Consider the following 9,165-nt stretch of genomic DNA (forward strand, 5'->3'; position numbering starts at 1 on the left):
AGTCTTGTTATCATTAAAATAACACACAGTATCATGTTCATACCATGTTATCAGTGTAAAAAAAGTGTCACATAAATACCTGGTTATCAGTGTAATCACACCCATTATCACATAACTACACTGTCTACACTGTTATCAGTGTAATCACACCCATTATCACATAACTACACTGTTATCAGAGTAATCACACCCTTTATCACATAACTACACTGTTATCAGAGTAATCACACCCTTTATCACATAACTACACTGTTATCAGAGTAATCACACCCTTTATCACATAACTACACTGTTATCAGTGTAATCACACCCTTTATCACATAACTACACTGTTATCAGTGTAATCACACCCTTTATCACATAACTACACTGTTATCAGTGTAATCACACCCATTATCACATAACTACACTGTTATCAGTGTTATCACACCCATTATCACATAACTACACTGTTATCAGTGTTATCACACCCATTATCACATAACTACACTGTCTACACTGTTATCAGTGTTATCACACCCATTATCACATAACTACACTGTTATCAGTGTTATCACACCCATTATCACATAACTACACTGTTATCAGTGTAATCACACCCTTTATCACATAACTACACTGTTATCAGAGTAATCACACCCATTATCACATAACTACACTGTTATCAGAGTAATCAAACCCTTTATCACATAAGTACACTGTTATCACAATTCTCATATGAATTGAAAATCATATATATGAGATTTTTTCTGTATCTATATATAAACTGTATCCTATATATGATATAAGGTGTACACCTGTAAATCTGCCACGTGCAGGTCATTATACCTGAACCGTCAAATACATGTGTATATTTTCACTACCATTCATTACGTGTTGAGTACGTCGCCGCTTCCTGTGACATCGTTACGATTCTTAGTGTCAATAAATAACATAACTGTCTTATATCTGTCTACAGTAATGGTAGACTATTGAATAAACCGTGATTCTGGAGGCGGCTGTGCGAGAGTTATCGATGCACAGTAAATATATACATGTACAAGATATATTCCAAGCTACTGCAGAACTATAAATAGCGGACATAGAAAAATTAACATTTTCAACTCCAAACGAAATAAGTTTCAGCAAATATTTAAAATTGAAACAGATTATATCGAAAATGGAGTACCAATTACTAGTATTTATTTGTTAGAAAGAAGTTGTAAGAAAATTTTGTTACTTTTCCATAATTATCCCTCCATCTTAGAAACGTATATGGAAGAAAAATACGCCCAGTACCTAGAATGTCATTCAATAATATATAAATATATGTTTTTATTTACGTTCTGGTTTTCTACAACTTACTATTTTAAAAGATGCCAATTGATAAAAAATAATTACAACCTTCGCGATAATGAACAACAACCATATTAAAAAGACGATTATAGCATTTAAGGATACAAAAAGTGAGTCAAATTGTATGATACAGTTACATTGTAGTGCCATGCTGTAAACGCACAAATTTTGGCGGTAATTTTATTTTAGAGCGTTTTCCTCTCTGAAATATGACTGCGCTGATTTCATTTAGTGTTATTGATTATATAGCAATAATGTTGATGTGCAAATCTATTATTGCGCTAATTTGCCCAAAAAATGGTGACGTGCTTCAAAGTTGCGCCAAATTGATTACATTTACGGTTCTTTATACCTTTGATATTTGTTTTGAAAGTGTTTAGATGGAGATTTGTCAAGGTTACTGTAAAAGTTGTTATTTTCTCGAGATTTTAATTTCAGTGATTTTCGTGGTTGTATTTCAAATGCGAAATGTAAAAATACCTCATTAACGAATTTTACTCCGTCTACGTTGTACGTATAGATCCAGGTGAGGTAAGGACATTGGAAATTAACCAGTTTAATCAAAACCTGCAAATATAACTCTTTAAATATTACTTTTTACTAACATCTTTGAGTAGTGATTCGCTGGTAATTTTTCTTATTTCTGCACATCGATGGCACGAAAAATCGATCCGTGTTTTTTTTTTACTCAAACCACGAAAACATAAAAGAAAAAAAACTTTGAATGGGAAGACTGTAAAGTATTAAAAAATCTGCATGAAAAATAATGGTCATTGTATCATGACAAATAGTTGTACATGCATGTCCTGTCACAGAGTCGCCCCGATTCACCACGAAGATGGTCACCACATCCTCAGTATAATCATAAGTAACTTGACAGGTTGTCAACACGTGTCGTCGTTAACCGCAACACGACGATGAAGGCATTGATGCATACCACTAGTTACACAGAAATGATATGTTTAAGTTAAAATCAGTTTTCGAAAATGTTTTGGTGTAAACATTTGTATGGTTAAACCGAATTCTTTTTTTTTTCTACATTATATATTATAGTTTGTCAAACGCCATCATCTTGACTTTTGTTTCGTTCAAATTTTATAGTCTTCATTTCATATCGATAATCATTTATTTTTTTCCTCTTTTGTTAAAAACGTGTTGATTTTTAAAATCTAATTTGAGATATCAGAAAATTCATAAAATGAAATCCCAACAAAGGGTCCGTTGATGTTTACTTCTTTGTCGTTCTGAATAAATACGTATGGTAATTTGCGGTCAGTGTTTGTTGTTGTTGTTGTTATTGTTTACTGACGCGAGGTTGTTGTCCATAGGTAAGTTAAGGTACATGTAATATCACACAAAAACATGCAATGTACTATAAATACCTGTTAGGTAAGATTTGCCCCCATGTTATAGTTTTAACTATAAGGCAACTGAGGAAAGTCAATTTATAAAATTAAATGCCAAAAGTTAGATTTAATTATCATTGGAAAATCAGCAATGCTGAAGTTAGTTTAATAGATTTGAATATTATATTCTAAAACAATAAAAATATATATCGACATGTCATCTAAGTATTAATTCAAACACATTGATCTCTCGGAAACCTGTGTTTAGAGTGCAGCTGCAGTGGTCGCCATCTTGAACGGATATCGTGCTATAGGAATCAAGCACAAGGATATCGCATCCACCGTGACATAGAAACAACAATACGTTAGAATAAAAGCAGGAATGTTGCTATATAGAAATAAGAAATGGAATATTCATAAACATGATAAACTGGAATGTGAGTACTTTCTCTGTTGTTCCCTTTGAAGGGAGAGAAAATAGAAATAAGCGACAGATGCTGAAAAATATATCTGTCGTGTCCTTGATTTCAAATTATGGTGGTTATGGACGATGACCGTGGTCAATACTTATTTTATTTTTTATTTATTTATTTATTTATTTATTATTTTTTTTTTTTGGAAAAACAAGACATCATCAGTAAACATTAGAACTTCTCAAGGTAACATCTTTTCATAAGCTTTTTGATAAAAATTTAAAATTCAAGACAAAGACAACGGTTGTTCACATAGACATTTCAATAATCTTATCTCCAAATTAAAATGTGAATTTAACTTAAAACATTTCTTCATATATTTTCACAAATATATTTCACAAATATATTCTTCGCTTAAAGCTTTCAGCACAACCAGGAAACACTGAATTATCGAGAATTTAGTCTTTACATACTATCATGTTGTGATAAACAGTGACAGTAAATCAAGGATGTATGGTAATAAATATATCACAGTTTCAGTTGTAATATATCATTATTGATTCGTAATTAATTGTTCATTTTTCATCATTTATCAAAGTTTAAGCCAAAACATTATATTTTATAGCATTAATTTTCATGCTTTCAATTTTGTTGCAGAAAAGTAAAAAAATAAGACGATCAGCAGAAATCTAGTTTTTTTTTCCGAAACAAATGTGTGTTTATCATTATCTATATGAAATCTACATGATCAATGTCAATAGAAAGTATGTAAGTGTATGGTCACGTGCCTGTGGTAATTAACAGATTTAGGACAATGAACAACCCTGCAATAAAAATATAAGTATCTACTGTAACGTTGGCTAATTTAACGATTCAAATATTCGTGGCTTTACCGCGTGTTAACAGAAGAAATGTTTTTTCCACAGACGACTTTAAAACGAGCATTATTTTCTTTCAAAAATTATCTCATTAGGTATTTCATTTAAACATCATTCTATCCTTGAAAAAAAAACAGTAAAAATAACGATACCGGAAAAGAGAATTCGTTGAAAATAAATCTAGATCAGCTACATACACAGAATTTCTTAGTAACATTTAAAGACGTGTCAGGAATTTCTTCTTTTTCTTTTTACAGTAGTGTATAGAATTTATTCTTTTGACTAATTTTTCATTTTGGGACTCAACGTTTCCCAACATCTTTTTATTAGCATTGTCGAACTGTTAATAAAAAGGACACAATAGACATTGCGACACCGAACCTATGTCTATTGATATTAATCTCTATTTCTATTGGGTTGTTAGATTTCATATACACCAGGTCTGATTTGACATTTATTCTATAAAACTCTAAAAATCAAAAGTAGCTAATTATGTTGAAAATATCTTTAGAAAAAGAATAAGAATGTTTGCTTGTTTTTGGATTAACCAAGCTTTACATGGCACTCGCCTTTCACATAACCGTCTGGGGTTCGATTTCCGGAATGGACGTGTAAAAATAGAGGGTCACATATCCGACCGGGTACTTCGGTTTCGTCCCACCTCAAGTTCCCTCGATCGCTTACATCCTGGCTAACAATAGTGATGAGAAGAAGTTGCAATAACTCGTTTCACAATTGTTGTCAAATGAATAAAGATAATATTATATGGCATGAGTCATAAAAGAAGCAGAAGACGCTTGACCTACTGGGCCACATGGTCTTGGTTTTTTTTGTTTTTTTAATATTCGGTACAATTTTCATGTCCTCTGGTACATGTATTAGTGTGATTTTCTTTGAGGTATAAATTTGGACATAGCATAGCTCATTTCTGTCGTTCGACTCAAGAAATGCCTATAAAATGATATTGTTTATGAAAGTGACAACGGTAAGAGTAGCATCTTATTACGATCACATTCTTTACAATCATCGTTAGGCCGTGATGGATGTTGGTACATATGAGTCCTGGACATGACTTGGCATCACATTTATCAACTAAATAAAAGTACAAGGTAAGGAAATGTCCACAGACACGCATTCCTATGTACACCATATAAAATAGTTTCTCGTTTCTACAGCTTGTTCGTGCTATACACAGACTGATTGAGATCTGATTGACATTATAACATCGAAGAATTGATCATTGACACATTTTTGTAGCTACTTATTACTGCCTCGTCATACAAAACAACGCGATAGATTATGCACTGTCCACATACTCTCTGAACACCAGGTGTACCGGACAATACACACCTGGCAAAATGTTACCTGTATTTCTTTTGTTGTGCCTAGGTAAGTCTTTATACTTAATTTAACTATAATAGCTATGATATGTAAAGCAAAAAGTCGGATGTACAGTTTGTGTAGAAATCTCGTGATATCAAAATACGATAACATTGATGTATGCATTTCATAAAATTAAGTGTATCATGTTTTGTTTAAAAATTATTAATTTTGAAGTCACAATTTCTGAAAATATTTATCAATTTTAATCAACTGCGTGTTGAAAATTAAGAAAAAATGAAATGGTTTATTGGGCCACTCTGCTTCGTACAACTTAGAAATGTTATCCGATTGTACCTAAATGCGAATATTTAGATTTTTCCAGGAATAATGCACATGCGGTATTTGCGCAATAAAAAATTCAATTGTTTCTATAATTTGATCTATAATTCCAGTGCAAATGTCGCACAGATTTATTTCTTTATTTTTAAGATTTTATACAATTGGAATATTCCATTGATGGAAAGAAAATGTTTCGCAATCGGCTGGCACGATTGAAATTGACTCATGGTTCTTTGAGAGAAAATTCTATTTCTCACCCATGTATGAGACACGGCGAATAGTTTTTTTTAAAGACGAGATAGCGAAAAATTAGATAAAGAGAATACCGAACTGTAAATTAGATATTCACAATTTTCGTGGTTTCTGAAATTCACGGGGTGGTCACTATTAGCGTGTTGTAACCACTGGTCACTATAAGCGTGTTGTAACCACTGGTCACTATCAGAGTGTTAACACCACTGGTCACTATAAGTGTGATGTAACCACTGGTCACTATAAGAGTGTTAACACCACTGGTCACTATAAGTGTGATGTAACCACTGGTCACTATAAGTGTGATGTAACCACTGGTCACTATAAGAGTGTTAACACCACTGGTCACTATAAGTGTGATGTAACCACTGGTCACTATAAGAGTGTTAACACCACTGGTCACTATAAGTGTGATGTAACCACTGGTCACTATAAGAGTGTTAACACCATTGGTCACTATAAGCGGGTTGTAACTGTCACTATAAAAGTGTTATAACCATTTGCTATCACGTCTTTCTTTTATTCCGAAAAAGTGCACTTTTCAATCAACATTTTGATATTTATTTTGACAACTTTTTCTTCTGCTTAGTATAGGGATCTCAAGAGAAACTCAGGGAGTAGTTTGATTCAGTATACGGCAGAACTTTCAGGTTGTTTTAAAAACATTTCATACACATACATAAAAAGCGAATGAAATTTCTTTATTTTGTTTATAATCAGCCTCCATTTGACTGATGTTCTGTGAAGTTGTTTTTGAAGATTGCTCCCCAACTATAGTAAATTGTCTTGTGTTGTTAGATTAAGATTGTAACGCAAACCCATGATTTATAAATAAGCATGTCATAATTTGTCTCCAAATTCATATGGTACGGTAAAGTTATATTTTTTGTCGGACTCACATTTCCATGATTTTGTAAAATTACATAATTTTGTTGTCACTTGAATTCGTGGATCAATCTTGCTTTCAATATTCACTACTGTTATTATCAATGTCAATTTTATCTGTTTAACAATTCGTGGATATATCTTTCAATTGCTTTTGCGTGCCCACGACCTAAACGAAAATAAATCCCCACGAAAATTGACTACTGTACAGTATGTTACTTAACGTAGTTTTTGTCTTGGCATATCATAACACTTCGTATTAAAATATATCCCATTACAAAAGCGGACAACAGACAATCTTTAGCATACAGTATTAGTACAGATAACGCTCTTTCATTCGGGAACATAAGTTTATTAATAACAATGTTTCCTTCACGGTGGTTTTGACACTAAGACCATTCTTTATTTTATTCTATATTAAGATATCAGTAGTTTGAATGTACATAAAATATTTTAACCCTTGGGTGGTACAGGGAATACTGAAATGTAAGTGATCACTTCGGCACTAAATCTATCAGTAGTGCATCATGTACCTGGTGTCATATATATATTTAATTGATGATTTACTGCGTATTGCCAATCGGGTCATCAATCATTCTACTGCCAGCCTAACTGACCAACTGACCAATACACACTTCCAGAGAACAAAGTGTCAGTAGGTTCGTATGAGGATCCTCAAGGGAGGTGATTTTTCATTGTGGTTTTATTTTATTAGAAATGTGTTCGCAAAGTAACAACCCATTGTTAAAAATAGATAAACTTGTAGCATTTACAGTCATTAAAATATTAAAGTGATAACAGAAATAACCATGACTTTTTTCCAGAAGTGGTAACTTTTTAAAACCATCTTTGTTTCTCGCAAAAATGTCTCGGCCTCCTCTTGATAAAATACACTTCCCCATCTATTTTTTCTGACTTTCAAACAGTTTGGATTTTTCATCCGTTGCCTCCTTGGTGTCGATGATTTGTCCTTATCATCACGATTCCAAGAAGGATAAAACCACTTTATAATGCAGCTCAATTCATAGTTGGTTCTACTGTGTCCAGCTCCTGTTGAAAGATGTTATTTACTTTTTGTACAATCTATGTTCTTATTAGTGTTTGATAGATTATCGTCCGAGTTGTCTTGGTTCTTTTTGTAAAAAAGTAAATTTTTCAGCATATAAGTATCTGTAGCCGAACCTCGTTATCCCAAACTCGAATAACGAAAGATCCCGTTCAATTCGAATCATTTCGTCTGTCCCCGCCAAACTTTTTACCCAACCTTCGATCTCGCTTAAATCGAATACTCGGTTATCTCGAAATTTTCCAACGACCCCGTCGAGTTCGAGATAACGATATTCGACTGTATTTGCTTATGTTTTAACTTTATTTTTAATCCAAAACTGTCAACTCATTTGAATTATTTGGAAAAAATATGCTTCACCATTAATTCAGTGTAATGTCGATCCTTAAGATCACCTAATTCTATGTTCGACAGAGTTCTTTTATATATATGTATGCACAAAAAAGGTGCCTGTTGGCTTGTCACTTGCAAACTTTATTGATAATATGTCTACTCTCTGATTCGACACATTAAAAATATCAACAGAAGAAATAACTTGACAGTGTTCAGCAAAGCAAAGAGCGTTAATCTGTGAGGTTTACCACAATTGGTATCAGTTTTCTGTCTATATTCGTTTCCATTTAATAGAGAAAGTGTATAATGTCTAAAAGCAAACTTTATATTTTATCACTGTTTTCATAATCAATTTGCCAATTAAATATCTGTTTATCATGTTTAACTGTTACATTTAGAGATTGACAAGCAAATTTCAATGTTCATTTAAGTTTCAGTAAGCTGTAGTCAAGGACATGTTGTCCAACTGGTTGGTTAGTAATTTCACTACAACTATAAAATTGGATAGAGTAGACTCCAATGATGAGCTTGACAGCCTTAAACAGATCTTTCGTCATTCTAGGACTCGTTCATGATTCTAAGGACCTAAATTGTTGAATCCTTGGGGACGACCGAGGAAAATTAAAATAGGTCGCGATAAATGTAAAAAAAACAACAAACAAACAAACAAAAAACAACAACAACAAAACATTGATTTCACGGGTTGATAACTGAAACAAATGAATCTATTTCAACGAGTTTTTGACATCGTTCTTTAAATTGCGTGGGAAACGCATTTCAAATCTCTGAATGATAATTAATATCAAAGGAAGACGTTTTAATGCATAATGCTGTCTTCCCGAAGAACCTATTAATGTGTATATATGGAGAATGATTTGAAAATTGTTTAATCTCATTCTTTTGTTATAGGGCGCACTGGTGGACAGAATGTTGTGTTTCGTGCCATGCCTGATGTAAATTTCCAAAATGTACCTCAGGGGGTGAACGTCCCTGTA

The sequence above is a fragment of the Ylistrum balloti genome, unplaced genomic scaffold (genome assembly GCF_031769215.1).
Source record: "Ylistrum balloti isolate Yb309-2 unplaced genomic scaffold, AGI_CSIRO_Ybal_v1 Utg369952, whole genome shotgun sequence".
Lineage (NCBI taxonomy): Eukaryota > Metazoa > Mollusca > Bivalvia > Pectinida > Pectinidae > Ylistrum > Ylistrum balloti.